The following is a 22,784-nucleotide window of genomic DNA, read 5'->3' as shown; positions in this document are numbered from 1 at the left end:
GGGTATGTCTAGTTTAATGAAAAGAAGGATTGGGGGAGACATGATAGCAGTGTTCCAATATCTCAGGGGTTGCCACAAAGAAGAGGGAGTCAAACTATTCTCCAAGGCATCTGAGGGTAGAACAAGAAGCAATGGGTGGAAACTAATCAAGGAGAGAAGCAACGTAGAACTAAGCAGAAATTTCCTGACAGTTAGAACAATTAATCAGTGGAACAACTTGCCTCCAGAAGTTGTGAATGCCCCAACACTGGAAGTCTTTAAGAAGATGTTGGATAGCCATTTGTCTGAAACGGTATAGGGTTTCCTGCCTAGACAGGGGGTTGGACTAGAAGACCCCCAAGGTCCCTTCCAACTCTGCTATTGTATTGTATTGTAATGCAAACTGTACCAAACATGACATGCTCTTATCCAATAAAAAATAGTGCTGCATTAGGGATCATTTCTGCATCTGAAATGAAAGAGAGAAAATAACATAGTAAGTGACAAACAACCGAATATTCTATTTTCTTGGTTGAGTAGTATTGAAAATGCTTTCTCCATTTATATCAAAATTATTACAAATATATAGATAAGGATATATAATAGATAGACAGACAGACAGGTAGACAGTTGAGTTGAGTTTATTGGTCTTGTATGCTGCCCACTCCCGAAGGACTCCGGGCAGCTTACAATAAACAAGGGAAGGGGATAAATAGACAAAACAACACTTTAAAATACGCAACATTCACGGTTACCGTGGGGCTGGATATTTCACAAGCCCCCCGGCCTGCTGGAGCAGCCAGGACTTGGTGGCTTTGCGGAAGGCCGGGAGGGTAGTAAGGGTCCGGATCTCCACAGGGAGGTCATTCCAGAGGGCTGGAGCTGCAACAGAGAAGGCTCTCCCCCGGGGAGTCGCCAGCCGACATTGGCTGGCAGATGGAATCCGGAGGAGACCTAACCTGTGAGATCTAAGGGAGGTAATCGGCAGGAGGCGGTCTCTCAGGTACCCAGGTCCGATGCCATGTAGGGCTTTATAGGTGACGACCAGCACCTTGAAGCGGGTCCGGAGACTAATGGGTAGCCAGTGCAGCTCACGGAGGATAGGTGTGACATGGGTGTACCTGGGTGCACCCACAATCGCTCGCGCGGCTGCATTCTGGACTAACTGAAGTCTTCGAACACTCTTCAAGGGCAGCCCCATGTAGAGCGACATTGACATAGAGATATAGATAGATATATTTCTTCCAGAGACTTAGTTCATAACTGTATAGAAAGTTAGCATCAAACCCTCTCCTAGAAGAATGAAATATTCTAGGAAATATTAAAAAGGCACAATATTATATTTCCCTGGATGAGAAATGGAGGAACATGTTTTTAAAGACAAAGAGCAGCTCCCTGGTGACATTACATCAGCCCAAGGTTCCACCAAAGCAGAGGTGGGCTCCTAACTGGTTAACTACCAGTTCACTGAGAGAGGGTGTTTTATACGTGCGCAAAATATTTGCATGTGGGCTGCTCACTTCACTTGCGTGTGCATGCTGCACATTACTGTGCATGCTCAGTTTACTGAAAACTGTTCTGCGCATGAGCAGAAATATGACGGCGATGGGAAAAGAGACCAGGGAACCGGTTCAGGGGCGTGGCAGGCCTGGGTCGCTGCTGGTTCCAGCAACCCAGGCCAGAAAACCACTATTGGTTCAGCTGAACTGGTCTGAATCGGTAGGAACCCACCTCTGCTCCAAACTTGATTCAGACAAACATGGCTCCACATGGGAGTCTGACTACAGCCAATAGAATACCTGCCCTTGCCACAGGAACAGGAAGCTCAAGTTCGAAGCCCAAGAGAGGGTATAGATACCTCTCACTCTCTACTCCATGTGGTCAGCTACCCAGAATCACATATGCTTGGTGATCGCAGCTCCCTGCAATGACATAATTCCAAGCCAGGCAGAAGCACCTGGATTGCAATCGTGACTCCATTGGTATTGATGGCAGAACTGATGGGGGATGTATATCCATTTTTTTTTAGCACTGCTGTAACACTGAATGGTCACAGAACATATGGGTATAAACTATCTGTAAATCATCTTCCCAAACCTGCTGTCCTACTGATCTGTGGAGATCACAATTTCTAAAATAGAGATGTTATCTATCCCTGCTGGTAGGTCATCTTGACCCCCATCTGGGCACACCAAGTACTGGAAGGCAACAATAAAAAATAGACCAATAAAACAATTTTAGCTGGGCTGCAAAAAGCTGGACAATGATTAGGCAGCAGAAAAGAGATGCAAGAAATTATCTGCTATTTTCTTTTCAAATATATGCACCCCAGATGTGGTAACCTTTGTTAAACACTTCAAGATCAGTTATATTACACAGGAATGTGAGAGAATATCTGCGTATCAGAATATTTTTATGTCCCAGAATAACTTTTTTTTATTTCTTTGCTCTCTTCCCTCCATTATTACCGTCTGTTTCTAAGTGCTGCTAGAAGTGAGACAGACGATTCTTTTATAGCTGTATTTATTTTCCATTTTACAGTGCTGTAAATATGCACAGTAATAGTTTGCAGTACTGTGTTATGGTAATAATGCTGCAGACGTGCCCAGTTTACAGATGTACAGCAAGATAAGTTATTCTGCTAAACTTTCAGTTTCCAGGTGTAGCACAAGCCTTTTCCAGAGAAATCATAAAATAAGGCATGTTGCAATAAGAGTAACACAGGTCACTTGAAAACTTCCTGGAAAGAAGAATATATTGCTATTCCAGACAGATTGATCTAGTTCACAACTATGTTGGGAAATTCCTCCTAATACTAAGAGAAGTCTCCTTCCTTTAATTTCAACATGTTTGTTCTAGTCCTACTCTGATTTTCAAGAGCAGCAGCTCCACAATGTCACTCATCTCTCAGCTGTGACTATTTTAAATATTTATACATGATCGCCATATTTCCCTAGTCTTTTGTTTTGCTCAGCTCTTTCAACCATTCCTCCTAGTCAGTGGTGAAATTCAATTTTTTTTACTACCGGTTCTGTGGGCAATGGCTTGATGGGTGTGGCAGGCAAAGGATACTGCAAAATTTCCATTCCCTCCCCACTCTGGGGCCAGCCAGAGGTTTGCCAGTTCTCCAAAGTACTCAAAATTTCCGCTACCAGTTCTCCAGAACTTGCTGAATTTCACCCCTGCTTGGTGGGCATGGCAGGGGAAGGTTAGTGCAAACTCCCTATTCCCACTCCACTCTAGGGCCAGCCAGAGGTGGTATTTGCCGGTTCTCCAAACTACTCAAATTTCCGCTACCACTTGAACCGGTACCGGAACTCGCTGAATTTCACCCCTGCTCCTAGAGCTTGAGTTCCAGATCCCTGTTGTCCTTCCAGCTTCTCCAGCTTCTTCTTAAAATTCTAGAGGAGACAGTTCTCCAAGGACATAAATTATTAACACAGAATACAATAGAACAACTAACTCCTGTAACCTAGACTCTCAGTGCTTTTGGTAATGCAAACTCTTGGCTTTTAACTGCTGCATCACTTGCTGTTCAGCAGTGCTCCTAAATTATATAAACCCTGATGCTCAGGATAAAAGGATATCCAACCTTTTCTTCAAAACCTCCAGTGATGGAGCAGCCTCCTCTCCCAATTCAGGAAGCAGACTGTCCAATTCTTTTAACTGATTTCACAGACTCGGAAAGTCAATTTGGAATAGTCGCGGTTAAATCACCAGGCTAGCAAGTTGGAAATTGTGAGTTCTAGAGCTGCCTTAGGGGACACGGTGTCTCAGTGGGTAAGACGCTGAGCTTGCCAATCAGAAACGTCAGCAGTTCAGCGGTTTGACTCCCTAGCGCCGCATAATGGAGTGAGCTCCCGTTCCTTGTCCCAGCTTCTGCCAACCTAGCAGTTTGAAAGCATGTAAAAATGTAAGTAGAAATATAGGGACCACCTTGGTGGGAAGGTAACAGCGTTTCGCATTTAGTCATGCCGGCCATATGACAACGGAGCTCTCTCTCCCTCCCTCCCTCCCTCTCTCCCACCTCTCTCTGTCTCTCTCTGTCTCTCTCTGTCTCTCTCTGTCTCTCTCTCTCTGTCTGTCTCTCTCTCTCTCTCTCTCTCACACACACACACACACACCTTTGATTGTTGGCTTCAAGCAACTGCTAAGCTTTAAACTTCCTGATCCCATCCTTTCAGATTTGGGTTTTTTATGTGTCCCTATTCAGTTTTCAAACTATGAATTGATGAGATAAAATCCCACTTCTCTGCTACTTGCGGTGCTCTACCAGCTTCCCAGACTATCACAGGTGTAAGTAAATATTCAATATGATTCACCATTGACTGGCACTTGACTCAATGTTCGAGACTGCTTTGTATTCAAAGCAATTCCTCTTGCACAGGTGTGTCTAACCCGCAGAGTGTGAGCCCCGTGAGGCCCTGAACAGCTAATGATGCAGCTCCACAAGGTCATAATTTTAACATTATTTATACATATGCACATACATATACATACATTAACTATAAATTTTATATGTGCCCTTTGCTCTTCACTCATTGTGGCTCAGGCAAGCCAAAAGGTTAGACACGCCTTCTCCAGCACATTGTCAGTGTCTAGCAAGCCTCCATCAATATCCAAGAAAGGAGAACCTCAACTCCATTTTAATAGAGATAAAGTACTTTTACTAGATATGAAGTGAAAGCAGCTAAAAGGAAAGCAAGATCTGAGCCAAAAAGGCGCGAACAAGTACATATCAAATGATTACCCAGCACCCTCCCCCCAATTCCCCAACCCATTGTCCAATCTGCAACTCCCTAAGGTGTCATGTGGGGTGCATCTTCAAACAGCCTCATCAAGTTGGTATGTGAAACTATTGGCCTTGACCAAGTCCAAACATCAGCCACCAGCATGCACAGAAGATGGTGAGAACAAGACTCCTCCAGTACAATATAATTCCCTTCCCCAATACTATGTACCCCCCCCCCCCGTTCCTTTGGCAGCCAACAGCAAGCAAGCGTAACAAGCAAAATAGAGGCTGACATCCAGCTGCACATTAGCAGGGGTGGGTTCCTGCCAGTTCTAACCTCTTCTATAGAGGTGCCGTTTAGAACCAGTTCCAGCTCCCTCCCCCCGCACATCATCAAGATGAAGAGCGAGAGGAGGAATTCTGGGAGTTGAAGTCCACAAGTCTTAAAGCTGTCAAGTTTGAACACCCCTGGGGCTTTTTCCCCTAAAGGGTTAGGGATGCAAGGGTCTTATAACTTGACAGCTTTAAGACTTGCATGCTTCAAATGCCAGAGTTTCTGAGCCAACATTTTGGTTACTAAGCAAGAGCATTGTTAAGTGAGTTTCACCACATTTTACAAGTTGGCCATGCCCACCCAGTCACATGGCTGGCAAGCCACTTCCACAAAGCAAGCCACACCTACAGAAGAGTTTCTAAAAAATTTTGAAACCCACCACTGCACATTAGATATCCCCCCCTTCCATTCTATCCTTTAGGTCGGGGGGGGGGGGGTCAAACACAAGGCCCGTAGGGCAGATCCAGCCTGCAATGTGGAAAATGTAAGGGGCCAACCCGCGTCACTTTGGCCCAGTCTACCCAATGTGAAGAGGAAAGATGCCAGCAGTTTGGGGAGTGGCGTCAAGATGGCCACACCCACCCAGTCAGTCACATCCAGTGAGTGGCATCAAGTTGTCTATGCACATCCAGTGGGTCACTCCAGAGATGGGTTCCTACCAGTTCGCACCTATTCGGTAGAACCGGTTCGTCAAATCTACTGAACCGGTTAGGAGAGGTTCCACCAGTGGACCCGGAAAGTAGGCCACACCTACAGAAGAGGTTCCAAAATTTTTGGAAACCCACCACTGGTCCTTGGATATGATTATTCTACACTATCATGCTCATATTTATAAAACTCAGTGCCTCTGTGAAAGGTAAGGATGACTACTGCGTTTGTGGTGCAATCAGAACATTGCATGTGTTGAAGTTGTTTTAACACACACTAAAGATGCCTTTTAAAAAACAAGTTTACATCATATTCTTATGCCTGCCAGTGCTGTGTGTGAGGTAATTTAAGGTGGTTCTGACAAGTGTCGTCGGCATCTTCATATCCAGTCACATGGGTGGCAAGCCACTCCCATCCAGTCACATGGGCGGCAAGCCACTCCCACAAAGGAGGCCACACCCACAGAGTAGGTTCGAACAATTTTTGAAACCCACCACTGGGTCACTCCCACCCAGTTGGCCACCCCACCCCACCACCCCGAGGTTAACCACAGCTCTGATGTGGCCCTCAATGAAATTGAGTTTGACACCCCTGCTTTAGGTTATTTATAAATATATCAAAAAGCAGAGCAGGTCAAGGGTGATGCACTGGAGGCCCTATTCCCGTGATGGCAAACTTATGGCACATGGAGCCATATTTGCCAGCATGGCAGCTCTCAGCTCTGGCGCCCATGTGCTCCAGCCAGCTGATTTTCAGCCTTCTGACAAGCAAAAGTCCGGTTGGCCCATTGGGCCTATTTTTTGCCTTCCCCAGGCTTCAGGGAACCCTCTGGAGCCTGGGGAGGGTGAAAATCCCCACCCCCGCACATGGGGGCTTCTCATGCATGCACGGGGGGGGGCAGGGTTCTTGCACATGCGCAGGTGGGTGGGCACACGCTTGCAATAGGCGCACACACACAGTAGAAAAAGGTTAGAGATCACTGCCCTATTCAGTAGTTCTGTTCAGGTTGTAGTGGAACATTTACAACCATTTTGATGTGAAGTTCAAAGGGTTGCAAATTGACGGGACTATAATAATCTCTGGCTCCTAAATATATAAAATTTATCCACAAGAATGTAGCAAGAGGCTTTTCAACCGCTTTACTCAGACCAGGATGTATTGCCTCTGTGGTATCCCTTGATCAATTAAAGTAATTGCTCTGTTAAAAAAAAGATATCAAAAAAAATCATGTCAGAGCAAGTTTAACAAAAGGAACACATCTTTTAAAATTATGTATATTATTTGTGTGTCTGTGTGGGTTTCATTCTCACATTTTCCTTGTAAACTGGCAACCTCTGAACAGCATTGCCTGGCCAGGGAAGCTGACTAGAATCAGGCCTGGATAATGGTTGTGAGATAGCCAAGAAATACCGGACTGCAGGCTACATTGCATAATTGCAAAAATATTCCAACTTCCATGTATACTTAAATTGCTCAAGAACCACTCCAACAGCGAGATGCGTGACATATACATTTAATAAATAAACAAAATACTTGTATGCCACTTAAGAGTTCCATGACTGCAGCAGTTTATAAACATTGTAAACTAAATGGATGTTATTCTATCATTTGTTTGGAGTATTTAAGATCCTTAATGATGGACAATTCTCCATTTGTCTGGAGGGTGGGGAGAGTAGTCAATCTAGCAAATGATTGACAGATATATTCATATATAAAAAACAATTGCACTGTACAATAATTACTGCAGTGACAGCTCCTATCCTGGTGATCTCTACCCTCTGACAGTGATAAATTACCCTAAAAGTGGGAGCTTGTCAGATGAGTATTCCTCAAATTGCTGTGCAGTGCATATAACAAGCAGAAATCATATATTTCCTTTTTGCTACCTCTGCAAAGGACTGCAGAATGAGTAATTAACTCACTGTGTGCAGAAAATGAATAGATGAATAGGTTACAAATTGATAACCAAGAAAAAAAGGTTGAGGACATAGAGGTTGAGGGACACGCCTTACTATTCACCCATTTTAGGCAAGTATGATTTATATATATAGTATTGTTGAAATAAATGTCCTTCTGGGTTCAGCTCCAAGTGGGGAAAGACATTGGAAACATGGAGACTACTTGGAAAGATGTTTTAATGGTGGATAGGACCACATGGTTTGAGGTCCTGGGGGAAAAGGTGATCACATGCCTTGGGTGAAGAAGAAAAGAGAGCAAAATGCTGAAAATTCCTGGTTTTATGGCTTCTCTGGCCTTTGATATTGTATTCTGATTGGTTGTCAGACTCCCATGGGGCCATGCAGGGGCAACTCTGTAGCCTGTGCTTTGAGTCCAGGTTTGGTTGTCTTGCTGGCTGATGTAATTTTCCCAGGTGCCTTGTGGTGAGCTTCTGCAGATGGCTAATCCTACCTTTGTTGTGTAGAGTAGACTAGCTCAGGCTTTAATGGCTTATTGACAAAGTGAGGGGGGGGGAATTGCAGGGAGCTACTATTTCCTGACAGTTAGAACAATTAATCAGTGGAACAGCTTGTGAATGCCCCAACACTGGAAGTCTTTAAGAAGATGTTGGATAGCCATTTATCTGAAATGGTATAGGGTTTCCTGCCTAGGCAGGGGGTTGGACTAGAAGACCTCCAAGGTCCCTTCCAACTCTGCTATTGTATTATTGTATTATTATATGTTTCTCCCTTTTCACATTCAAGGAAATATTCTGCCTTCTTAATATTTCCCAGGATATTTCAGTTTTCTAGCAGAGGGGTGGGTTTTAACTTCCTACAGTATATTATTCAGCTTATGGAAATAAATATTATTCAGTAATCCCAAAGATGTTTTTCCAAAAGCAAGGATAGACTTCCTTGGGTTTTTTTTTTTCCTTGAAAACATTTCACTTCTCAACCAAGAAGCTTCCTCAGTTCTTACTGAAACTTCATGGGCAATATGGCCAAGAAAAAACCCTAGAAAGTCCAGTTGCCCTTTGGAAAAGCACTTTTGCGACAAACATGACTTGGATGATTGAGAATCCCCATTCCACAATAGCAAATACTTTGCTTCCATTCTTTCCATTCCGAAGTGCTTCAGGAAAGCCTCCAGAGCCTGGGGAGGGCAAAAATTCCCCCCTGCATGTGAGGATCGCTTGCACATGCGCGGTGGAGGGTCACTTGTGCATGTGCAGGTGGGTGGGCATACACATGCAATTGCGTGTCCACATACAGTTTTGCCACACCTTCACAAAAAGGTTAGCCTTCACTGTTCTAGGATACAATATCAGCTAATCTGAATTAGTTCAATTGGAGTTCGTTTGGGGCTGTGTTTGATATCAAGATGTTATACAGAACTGAAAATGAATGAAGGCAAATATACTGTACATGTCCAGGATAATGTTGCGGGATTCAATCATCTATCTCCAGGCCACCACACAGTCCTTTCAACAATTCCAAGAAGGCCGGCACCCATTTGCACTACTCAGGTGACCCTGATGATAGAGATAAACCTCCAGGTGGCCTCAGTGACTCTCTAAAAGAATGCAAATGACCAGCTTTCTGCAAGGAGTATAAATCCTTCCATTCCCCACCATCCAGTTCAGAGCTGAAGAAACTTCTTGGATGACAAGCGAAACATCTTCAGAGAGAAACTGGAAAGACCAGTTGTCTCTTGAAAAAAAAACAACCCACCCTTGAGATGATCATTCTGGAATGGCATTCTGGAGAGAGAAAGAAGTTACCTGAGGATGGGCTTTAGCACAAGTCTGAAATTTTCAAAGACTAAACCGCTGGTCCCAGTGACCGATTCAGACTGGATCCTAAAGTACTAAAAAAAGACATGAATGTCACTGTGAATATCTTTATACTATATGCATTTGGAATGTGTTGTGGGATCTCAGCAAGATGTTGCTACTGTAGGAGCACTTTACAAATATATTATCCACTGCAGGTCATATAAATATTTTTCCTTTGGAGCATACAAGGCTACCAATCATTATCTTCCCCACAGTAATATGTGATGGTGTAGGAAGTTATCACCCAGCCATCTCCCAGAAAAATGAAATATTCTAGGAAATATTGAAAAGGCAGAATATTTCTCTGGATGTAAAAAGGAAGAAACATGTTTCAAAAGACAGAATAGCTGCCTGCAGTTTCCTGCCCATCCCCACTTTGTCAATGGGCCATTAAGAAGGCCAAGCTAGTCTACTTTACATAATAAAGAGTTCTCCCTTTCAGCTCCAGAGTGATGGGATTAAGGCATGATAATATTGGCCCTTAACCCAACTCGCCACATGGCATCTGAGAACTCAACCAAACCTGGATTCAAAACGCAGCCTAGAGAGTTGTCCCTGCATGGTCCCATGGGAGTCTGACAACCAATCAGAATACAAGCTCAAGATCAAAGGCCAGAGAGGGTATAAAACCAGGGACTCAGCTTCTCTTCCGCCCTTCCCTTCTCTTCTCCACCAACATTGAAGCATGTGATCACCTTTTCTGTTCAGGACTCAAGCCATGTGGTCCTGTCCACCATTAAAATCATCTTTCCAAGCAGCCTCCATGTTTCCAGTGTCTTTTTCTCCACTTGGAGCCGAACCCAGAAGGATATTTCTTCCAACAATGCCATGCACATTAATCTGGAAACATCTGATTCGATCTACCTTATTCCTATTCCAACGTGAATTGCAGGAGAAAAACACCTCTTAGAGCAGGGGTACAGAAATCATTGATCGGATCTGACGTACATTTGCCAAGACCCTTTTTGTATGCCTAAAGAGTCCCCTGGGAATATTTGAAGCTGATGAATAATTATTTTGAAAATTGTACCAATTATTAACTGCAAATGCAGCTACTTCCCCCATCTCTTTTATCCCCGATCACACATTTATTTTAAAGTAAGACAGATGTGGATGCATATGCTTAAGGCATTCCCTCAAAGATAACTTTTAATTGTGATGCATATTTTGGCTAGTTCCAATAATAACTGACACTGGATTGCCCAACTATAATTGTACTGAGGTAATCAGTATTAAAGATAAATTATGCACATCGTTCGGATATTCATTGTCGCCAACTTCGCTTTGTATTACAATATTTAATGAAGATGAATGCACATTTTCTCTCTCTAGATAAGAATGAATGTGGTGAGAACAGGGGTTGTGACTTTAAATATATACCTTTCATCCTGGCCTGGCTGATAAGGAGTCAAGCTCTGTAGCTCAATGGTTAACACATCTGCCTAAGAGACAATAGAGCACAGGTTTGATTCCCAGCAAGGGTATGGCTAGCTGATGAGAGCTAAATAGCTTGAAATAGATCTATAGTAGTCTCCCTTTATTTATTTATCAGCACAAACATAACATATGTAACAAAAAGGCAACAGTAAAAAATATTGGGTTTCTGTCTGGATGGTCTCTTGTGACGAGCCGAAGGACAGAGAATGGAAGTGTGATCTTCCTCCCATATTTGGGCATACCAGGGGTTGTGACTTTAAATATATATATATATATATACATACATACATACATACATACATACATACATACATACATACACACACACACACACACACACACACACACACACACACACACACACACACACACACACACACATATATATATATATATATATATATATATATATATATATATATATATATATTGTTTTGCCTTTATAAATAAAACCAGATCAATGTATTTTTCTGAAAGTATCGTAGAAGGTTGGAAGGAAATTTGCAAATTGTTTTGTCCAAACCTTCACCTAATACAGGATTTCCCACAATGGAATGTCTGTAGGAACGTTCTGGGGAAAGATCAGGGAATAGTTAGAGAAGGGACCACATAGCTCACAGCTGCATAATGGGCACAGTAAGAGCTCAGAAGGTACTCCCTCCCCCCCCCAGCTTTGTAAAGGAGATGGCATGTGTGTCAATGTTCCCACAGATGCCCTAATTAATTCATGAGTCTCGAGCCAAGTTTCAAAAGAAAAGAAAGTTATTTATTACGAGCAGCATGTTGGCAGGTACTTGAGTGAGGTCAACCTTGTACCTTCAGACTTGCAAGATTAATGATAGCCTTCCCAAGAATGACCAGAAGAACTAATTCTACTTTATTGCAAGGTAAAATTAAAAGAAACTTGCAAGCCTGAAAGAACCACATTTTCTAAGTTAATTCATATCAATTGTTTCTTTTATACTTCCATTTGTTGTTATCTGAGGTTTTTTTCTATTATATAATTGTTTAGGGCGTTTTCATTTAAAAAAAAAATTCCAAATCGTTTCTAGTTCTGCTTCCCTGAATATACCTCCGAGCATTCCTCATATTTTTTTTTCCTTCCAGGCCTTTTTCACCCTTGATTGCTTCCTCTGGATTATTCCCATTTGTCAGCATCCTTCCTGAAGTGTGTTACCTGAATTTTAGACTTAGACAGACAACACAAAATAAGGAGGAATGACTTTTTTTTGCCATTCTGTACAAATATCTATTTCTAACCCATGATCTAATAAAATTTAATTTTGTTGTACTGTAAATTACTTTTCTTAGGTAGCAGAGACATCTGGTGGTGGTTGCCATAAATTATTTTCTGAAGCTTTAATTTTATGATCCCTTTTTATTGCCTTTAAAAAAAATGTTAATATTATTAGTTTTTCACATCTTGAAATTTTCCAAATGACTTACTGACAAGCTGTGCATGCTAATTATCCAAGATTACAAACAGCATTTATTTATATTTCACTTTTTAATGTTTGTTATTGCTAAATCATATTTCCCTTGCATTTTTAGAAAATGTAGTAAATGAAACACATTTTTCAAAAATAATGGCAATAAGGATTTCATTTATTTACAGAATACTTCCCGCTTTGCCAATTATTGAAGTCACACTGTAATTTAACTCAGATGACTAAAGTATGTGGGCAGATCCATATATATTTTTCTGAATACAATGCAATACAAATGGTTTGGTTTTGCCTTCCTCTGAGAGATATTTAACTGGTGATCTCTATCTATCTATCTATCTATCTATCTATCTATCTATCTATCTATCTATCTATCTATCCATCCATCCATCCATCCATCCATCCATCCATCCATCCATCCATCCATCCATCCATCCATCTATGATAAATACATAACTTCCCACTCTGGTCAAAAGCTTTGGCCTTCCTGAAAATATTTTCTCTGATCCTAACTGGATGAAAATAATTGTCTCAAATTTTGCATACAATGCTTTTATTTTGTTAGCAATAGCAATAGCAATAGCAATATAGCAATAGCAATAGCAATAGCAGTTAGCAATAGCAATAGCAGTAGACTTATATACCGCTTCATAGGCCTTTCAGGCCTCTCTAAGCGGTTTACAGAGAGTCAGCATATTGCCCCCAACAATCCGGGTCCTCATTTTACCCACCTCGGAAGGATGGAAGGCTGAGTCAACCCTGAGCCGGTGAGATTTGAACCGCTGACCTGCTGATCTAGCAGTAGCCTGCAGTGCTGCATTTAACCACTGCGCCACCTTGGCTCTTTTGCATCATTACAATGCCACAAATTCTTCTGGATAGGTTTTCTGGATAGAGGAAACCTAAGTTCGTGTGTGTGTGTGTGTGTGTGTGTGTGTGTGTACTGAAACGTGAAAAATTAGAATATCGTGCAAAAGTTCATTTATTTCAGTAATGCAACTTAAAAGGTGAAACTAATATATGAGATAGACTCATTACCAGATGCCAGATGGAAACCAGCCCTGGTAAACAAATGAGCCCCACCCACCACCCAGTCCATTACAACACAAAACAACAATGGACACACAGCCAGCACCAATCAGCACCAATCTACCAATCATGATACAGCCACACAGCCAATCAATCCACTTATTGAAACAACGCCAGCACTCCACACGCCTCCACCAAGATTTATAGAAAGACGGCATCTCCGACCCTCGCTTTAAGCCAAAAACGCCAGCCTGAGGATGGCGAGTGAGACCTCGCCGAAACATTAAGACAATCTCAATCTTACATGGGAAAAGACCCAAATACAACAAGACCAGCATACCTACACCCATGAAAATCTACGAAAACACTCACATACACACACGCACACACTTATAAATATTGTATGTGAATAAAAACTTTCTTCTATAGTATCTGCTTGCCCAATTTGGTGTAGCAAAGTTAGCATGCTCTGAGTTCCTTTGATTTAAAAAATGTCTACTGAAATGTACCTTCTCTTGCAGCACTGAATGAAATTCCCTCTGAGATTTTGGTGCCCCCCTACTCTACTGGTGTTTGACTCAGGCCTTTGACAAGGTTGGTTGAAATCACTTCTGGATAGCATGGTGTTGTTTTTTTCTTGCTTAGTTTCTATTATTTTTCTTTGTGTTTTTAATCTCTGAACCACTCAGAGTTGGCAGTGTAAAAAAAAAAAGTAGATCGAAAATAAATAAATCATAAAAATAGGGAGTAAGAAATGAGTGCTGTATCATCTATCCAAACATGCATCTCTTAAAGAGTAAACATGCCTGTAATGAGTTGTATGAAGCAGCTTAGGAAGTTGCACTCAAGACTATTTTAGAAATCCCATGGCAAATCCTATGAAATAGTAGCTGGGGTCATAAAAGGTGTAAAACACAATGTTTAAAAAATTGATTCAATGTATATGGCCACCCAACTTACATACAGGACCTTGGACAGCTTACACAATTAAAACTAGCATGGTTTATTGAATAAATAAAAATGGCATTAAATGAAATTATACTTATTTATTTATATTTCATGTTTCTACACTGCCTGTTTCCGTCAAGGAGGGGCTCGGTTTAACTAAAATTTAGTTTAACATATATTAAACTCTCTCTATTGACAATACAAACTAAGAGTATTTCCAGCCAAGCAAAAAGTGCTTATTTGAATGGGTTATGTAGGGTATAGAAATAAATGATTACATACATTTGATATACTGTATATGATATGTTTCAGAAAGCAACAAATCACATAATAAAAGCCACTGATGTGCAATGAAAGCTTTATTTTGTTAGACATGAGAAAAGACAGGCATCACCACCTTTGCAACCCAGATTTTTCTTAACATTTGCAACACTCAAGGACTTCAGAATACTGCTTTATTGTTTGATTGAGAGTCCCTTTTAAAGCGTGACCCGTCAAAACCGCGGTCCACAAAAGCGCGCTCAACGAAAGCACGTACGTGACATCATCACAGCGCGACAAAAAAAATTAAAAATTGAAATAAAAATAAAATTAAAGCAAGCCGATTCACATAAAGGTAAGGGTTAGGTTTAGGTTAAGGGTTAGGGTTAGGTTTAGAGCGTTAGGGTTACGTTTAGCGTTAAGGGTTAGCGTTAGGTTTAGCGTTAGGTTAAGGGTTAGGTTTAGGGTTAGGTTTAGGGTTAGGTTAAGGGTTAGGTTTAGGGTTAGGTTTAGGGTTAGGTTTGGGGGGGTTAGGGTAAGGTTTTTGCTTTAATTTTACATTTACCGATCACAGCGCGATGTTTTCGTCGCGCTGTGATGACGTCACGTACGCGCTTTCGTCGAGCGCGCTTTTGTCTACTGCGGTTTTGTGGTGGAACCCTTTTAAAGTGTAGTTTTTGTACATCAAAGGAAATACCTTTGATGTTTCCTAAGCTTCAAAAGGAAGCATGGATGCCAAAATACTATTATCAACTTTGATATTTAATAATTAGTTGTGGGAACAACTAATTCGCACAACACTGTCTTACATCCTGGTTTGTCAAACTACCTAGTAGGGCTGTATTACTATTAACCTTCTCATTTTTTTCTATTTCCTTAGCTTCTTATGACTAAAACTTTGTTGTTTGCATCTATGATGTATGTTGCTTTTATTTAGTATCCTATTATGTTTTATATTGATTGCTTGTTTAGTATCCTATGACTATCACTAAGTGTCATATCTTATGATTTATGATGATTGTATTTTATGATTATGATCATGATTTATCACTTGTTTGTATGTACAAAGAGCTTATATACCAGAGATAAATTCCTTGTGTGTCCAATCACACTTGGCCAATAAAGATTTTTATTTCATTAAAATACTAAAACAAAGCCTAAAGTTCAATGTAAAAACAATACAGCAACTTAAAAACCCCCAATGTGAATAAGAGGTTGGTGTGTCAACCATTGTTTACAAACTGTGACCAAATTCACACAACACGTGAAAACCAAAGCCATGCAAACTGAATGAATTGCTTAGTCCGTTGTGTGAATTTTGTGGATTAAACCTATATTCAGTCATTTGTTGAGGGAGAACAACTAGTGTAACTTGTTGCCTCCCGTTGCCTCAAATATTGATTCAGGTTCTCGGTTTAAGCTCAGGATTGCCACTCAAATCTTCTGAAACTGGCTAGCGAAAAACTGAATTTAGGTGAGGAGAATCGTAGTCAACTATATATAAAAGTCATCCAGGCAAGCCGTGTGATGGGGAAGCACTCCGATGGATCATTGGCAGGAATAACAAAACTGGTAGGAGTAGCCAACACCCCAGAAGACAAACTCAGGATCCAGAAAGATCTTGACAAACTTGAACAATGGGCCCTATCCAACAAAATGAATTTTAATGTGGAGAAAAGCAAAGCTTTACATTTAGGCAGGGAAAATCGAAGGTATAAGTACAGATTAAGTGAGACCTGGCTCAAAAACAGTAACTGTGAGAGGGACCTTGGAGCACTAGTGGATGATCACTTGAATATGAACCAGCAGTGTACAGTAGCAGCCAAAAAAGCTAATACAATCCTGGGTTCTATAAACAGACGCATAGAATCAAGATCACGTGAAGTATTAGTACTGTTGGAAGAAATATCCTTCTGGGTTCAGCTCCAAGTGGGGAAAAAGACACTGAAGACATGGAGGCTGCTTGGAAAGATGGTTTTAATGGTGGACAGGACCACATGGCTTGAGTCCTGAACAGAAAAGGTGCTTCAATGTTGGTGGAGAAGAGACGAGAAGGGAAGGCAAGGAAGGAAGAGAAGCTGAGTCCCTGGTTTTTTGCCCTCTCTGGCCTTTGATCTTGAGCTTGTATTCTAATTGGTTGTCAGACTCCCATGGGCCCATGCAGGGGCAACTCTCTAAGCTGCGTTTTGAATCCAGGTTTGGTTGAGTTCTCAGATGCCATGTGGCGAGTTGGGTAAAGGGCCAATATTATCATGCCTTAATCCCATCACTCTGGAGCTGAAGGGGAGAACTTTTTATTATGTAAAGTGGACTAGCTCAGGCTTTAATGGCTCATTGACAAAAGGGGGATGGGCAGGAAGCTGCAGGCTTCTGTATTTTAAAACATGTTTCTTCCTTTTCACATCCAGAGAAATATTTTGGCTTTTCAATATTTCCTAGGATGTTTCTTTTTTTCTAGGAGAGGGCTGGGTGATAACTTCCTACAGTACCATGTTATAAAACCTTAGTAAGACCACACCTGGAATACTGCAACCAACTTTGATCATCATACTATAAAAAAGATGTTGAGACTTTGGAAAAAGTTCAGAGAAGAGCAAGGAAGATGATCAAAGGCTTGGAGACTAAAACATGAAGAACAGTTGCAGGATTTGGGTTTGGCCAGTCTAAAGAAAAGACGAATTAGGGGTGACATGATAGCAGTACTCTAGTATTTGAGGAGCTGCCACAAAGAAGAGGGGGGTCAAATTATTCTCCAAAGCACCAGAGGACAGGACAAGAAATAATGGTTGGAAACTAATGAAAGAGAGAAACAACCTGGAATTGAGGAGAAACTTCTTAACAGGGAGGCCAATTAACCAATGGAACAGTTTGCCTTTAGAAGTTGCGGGCACTTCATCACTGGAGGTTTTTAAGGAGATTGGACAGTCACTTGTCTAAAATGGTATAGGTTCCTCCTGCTTGAGCAGGGGGCTGGACTAGAAGACCTCCAAGGTCCCTCCCAATTCTGCTATCCTATCCTATCCCATCCTGATTCACATCAGTTCCGTTCCCTTCTGTTCTCAATAGGGAAAGTCAAGGGCGGGAACGGAGCGAAGTAATCAACCCAGAGTCCACAGGAAATCCTCGGAATCTCTTGAGCGTGCGGCTCACTAGAGAGACGAGTGCGAGACTGTAGACTTGTGAGAATTTATGAAACTACATTATAGTCGTGAGGACTTTTAGCTCGAACGGTGTGAGGTGAAAAAAAAGGCGCAGTCCCCCCCCCCCCCAAAGAGACAAAAAAAAAACAGCAGCGGACGCCGTTGACAATTCAAAACCGTTACTCGTCCCACCCACCTCCAACTAAGTCATCCTCTAATTGGCCGAACCGGCCCCGAAGGCTGGGAAAGCGAGTGGAGGCGAAGGTACAAAGAACCGCTCCTCCCCCCCTATTTAGGCGCCTATCTCCCTCCTGATTGGCTCCGTTTAGCCACGAAAGCAGCGATTGGTGCAAAAGCGCTTCGCTCTGCGTCGATTGGCTGAGGGAAGAAGTGGCGCCTCTCAACGTTCTTACCGGCCCCAGCGGATGGTAGCGGAGCTTGTGAGGGAAGCCGAGTGAGGGTGCTGTACTTTTCACGCGCTGCCTCGCATCCCTTTCCGCGGTGGTAATACCATTCCTTAGTGTGGTTTAGTCAATAATAGGCCCCGATTGTCCTTCCAACCGCCTCAGGAATAAGAAACGACGAGAGGGCGGAGGTATCCGCAAGGCACGGTCAGAAAAGTCAATGACGGCTTTCAAGACGCGATCGAACCCCCACCTTTTCTGTGTGAGGCATGATCGTGGCTGCCATTTTGACTTTTTTGACCCTGCTCCTGCTTGCCACCAATGCTTTCCTTCCCATTTCCATTTCTTTACTGTGGCGTATATTGAATATTCTGCCTAATATTTTTTTTTTCTAATGCTGTTGTCTTCTTAAGGATTTATAGGGTTTGACAATCACAGCAGAGGGAAGTGATCTGAAACGATCTAAGCAAGGTCAATGGGACCTGGGATTTGGAATCCCATTGCTGGAGACTGACTGGGAATAGAGTATCCTTGAAGAAGCAGTGCGGTTGACTTTTGTACTGTTAGGTAAAGCAAGGCTTATGGCCCCAGGATTGCAGCTCAGTAAGGAAACTTGCTTTGTAGAGCACTGCACAGTCTGTGCTGTGGCAGTAAGAAGACCTGCTTCTTTTTGTGAGTTTTTGTCATTGAATTATAGCATTGAAGGACATAATTCACTAGAGCTCTGCAAGCATCAAACCTTGCAAAAGCACAACATTGCTCTTACTGTATGAAGCCATTCCTTTTGCCAACTTCTGAGCTGGTGGGGACAGAAAAGTGCATCTTCATACGATATTGCAATAATTTCAATTCTTTAAAGCAGCTGTGCTTTTATTAGCCTGAGAAATAGACTGCTTTAAGGAATAGAGACATAAAGTGCTCAAACAAAAACATTTCCTTGCAAATTACCTTTTAAAGTGCAGAGCCTAGTCATTCAATAGCATTGACCATTACACTGATGGTTAATGTTAAAGTCCAAAACTTCTGGAGGACATTAGCTTGCCTAATCCTAGCATGAATTATTCTAAAGTTTACAAAATTATCAGCCCCTGTGCTTAGGTTATAATCTAAAAACAAGTACATTCAGTTGCCAATTTCTCCTGTCTTTCAACTTCCATCTCCTGAAATTAATTACTTCCCTCACAGGCACACATTTTGTTTTGAATATCCTGAAACAGACATAGCAGATGTTTTCTGTTGCAGGCTTACATCACACAAAGCTAACATGGTCTGGATAGTCCTTGTTTAGTATGTTATGTAAACCTATTCAGTGATTTGTATAGCTGAGTGTTGTAATTCATTTTATTAACCCAACCTTTGCCTTATTTCAGGAGAAAGCCTTCAAGCCTCTTTCATATTCTAAAGATACAATAAAAGTATATAAAAAAGACTGGATTGTTCTACAAAACAGTACTTTCACTTTCCAAACTTGTCATATTGTGTAGGTAAATATTCTGACATTGTGTCATTCCAAGCAGCTGCGGGAGGGGGGGGGAGATGGTGGAAACAATTGAACCCTGTCCCTTCGTGCCTATGTGACTACAATGCACATACAAAATGGGATTTTGATCATGTAGTTGCACTTATCATCTTGGCCTTTCAGACTCAGCTTTTCAGGGAAAACAAGTTGTGCTTGGAGGTGATAAACTCAGTAGAGAACTTTGAGAAAATAGAATTGCATGTTGCAAAATAATGCAAACCTTTTAAAATGCAGTATCCATTTTTAAAAAAAAAAACTTACTGAGTTTAAGCCATTTTAGTTCATTCACATAACCTTAAGGTTTGCATTTTTTCAACTACTTTATGGCAATTACTGTATGATCAATGTAATGGTTTTCTTTTATTGTATAATAAAGAATTGTTTTGATAGTTACTGTTGCTTTGATTGTTTAATGATAGCTAATAAATGAAGAGCTTGAAGTATAAATAAGTTACATAAATAATTGCTGAGAATGTTATTATTATATTCCTATAGGGCCAAGAGAAAATATTGTGCTTAAATACTTGGTTTTGGTTCTTTTTTAATCTATGTGGTTTGTGGTAGATTCAGGATTTGTTAAGTTTGGCGGCTACAAACTAACCAAAATTAAACACTAATGAATTATAAATCAACTTTATCAAGCAAAAGATACAGAATCAGATACCATGATCAACTTTCCTTCCTTCAGAAAGAAATCCGGAGTATAGTTTGTTATATGTTTAGTTGTGAGTGCATGTTGTGTATGGCTTGCAGAGTCACATTCAGCATGAAGAAAAATACATTGCTTGAATCCTCCTACAGATGACCAAAATTCTTATGCAGTATTACTTATCTAGCAGAACTGGAACCCCAAAGATACTTTCAGGATTCTAAATTCTAAGAACTAAATTTACATATTACACTCATTCAGAATAGGATACATTTATGTAGGTATAAAGCAGAGATGGGGAACAATGACACTTTATGGCTTGCAGATTTCAACTGCCAGAATGCTGACTCAGTTCTGGGAATTGAAGTCCACAAGTCGTAAAGTGGCCACCCCTGGTGTAAGCAATATGCACAAAGGCTAATCCAATAATATTGGCTTAGTGTAATTTGAGAATTCTATTTAAGACCTTTTGCAGTCTATTTACTGAATATAGCTCATAGTATACATCTTATTGTTTAACATAATTATGGTCATTCATCTTTCTAAATTTGCATGACACATTGAAGTATAAATTGACTTTCTCCATGCTGGTCTTAATATTATATGTTGCTTCCAGAGACTTGGAGGGCACTTTCCATTCTGGCATTCACAAAAACAATAGAACTTCTGTTTTTCAACAGACTTAAACTGATTGGTACTTGGAGATTCTGTAACACATTTATATTTTTATTGCATTTTTATTTGATTAGTATTTGTATATGTTTTGTTTACTCAGTTGTATGTTATCCAAAAATTTAAAATGGGGATGATTAACAAATGCAGTAAATAAATAAACGTGACCATCATAAAGGAGTAGATACAGTTTTTTGTTTCTTTAGCTTGCACACAATACTGTGCAGGTTCAAAAGGCAAAATTGAAGAACAATTATTCACAATTATTTAAAAATTTACATTCTGTGATAAATTTGTTAATAAAAATGTGCTATATCTAAAAATAGTGAATTCAATGGTCATTCCAAGTTTATTCTGAGTTGCAAATATGGCTTAGAAGTATAATAATAAAAATGAAGTTTTTTGTTAATGTTTTTGTGTTTAAGAAAATTATGTAAGATGAAATAGGATAGAATAGGAAACACAAATAATTCAGGCATAAAATCCTAATGCTATATAACATTATATTTTTATATTTTTTGATGGCCTGCTATAACAGTTTTTTATTACACTTATTGAAAAATAAAATAATAATTGAAATGTAGCTAGACGTTTTTGTTTCTATTAAGATAAATGAGATGAAAGCATTTCAGGAAAAAAACCATCAATTTTGGTCTTTTAATTGAATAACTATAGCCCTACTTCTGGTCTATGATATGTATGTAGTATTATGAAATAGTTGCTGGATCACTAATGGATGAGGAAAAAGATTAATAATGATGGCTTCTCAAAATAGTTGGATAGTTTCTATCTTTACCTTACTACAGTATGAAGGAATGGTTTGCTTTTGATTATATTCCATCAGTTGAGTGTCAGCTCTCAGTAACCACATATGGTAAACAAATTTTCTTTAGGAGGAAAAATGATTACTAAATACTAATAAACACATAGTAACGTAAAGCAGATGTTTAGAGATTTGATGTAAAAAAAATCTTGATTGTTTTAATACAGAGCATTTTAAATGAAAACAGTATTAATAGATTGCCCTACTTTTCTACTTTAAACATAATTGTGCAGATACAAACATAAATATATAACATTCATTATTTTTTCTTTCATTTTAGATTATATTGCTTAAGTATATGAAACAGCCAAAATGCCTGTTAGGCGTGAAGGACAGGTATCTTTAGATTGTAGAATTATTTCATAATAATTGATATTTGAAAGATATAATTATGCTCCAGCACTTACCTACTTTCAGAATAGTCTGGAATTAAAATGAAATCCTGGAGAAAAGAAATAGCTTTACCATTTATAATTTATTTGGTTTCTCACATAGAATAATTGAAATGATCTCATACCTCTCATCAGAAGTAGAAAGAAAAAGAAAGATACAGATTAATTTCCATTTCTTAGGCCCGGGATGGCAAACCTATGGCATGCGTGCCACAGGTGGCACACGGAGCCATTTGTCAGGGCACATGAGTTAAGCCTTTTTTAAAGCCATTTTTTGCCCTTCCCAGGCTCCAGAGGCTTTATAGGAGCCTGGGGAGGGCGAAAACAGCCTCCCCCGGAGGCCCTCCAAAAGCTTCAGGAGCTTCTCTGAAAGCTTCCGGAGTGCAAAAAAACAGCCCTATGGGCAAACCGGAAGTTTGGGAACGGACCTCCGGCTTGCTCGTAGGGCCAGTTTAGGCCCTCCGGAGCCTTCAGGAGGCTTCCCTGAATGCTCCAGAGGACTAAAAACGACCCTATGAGCAAACCGGAGCTCATAGAATTGCATGCACACTGGGGGTGTGTGTGTGTCACGCATTGCTTTATGGATGCGGCATGCCC

Source organism: Thamnophis elegans, chromosome 5 (genome assembly GCF_009769535.1).
Source record: "Thamnophis elegans isolate rThaEle1 chromosome 5, rThaEle1.pri, whole genome shotgun sequence".
NCBI lineage: Eukaryota > Metazoa > Chordata > Lepidosauria > Squamata > Colubridae > Thamnophis > Thamnophis elegans.
Note: the sequence above shows the minus strand (reverse complement) of the source record.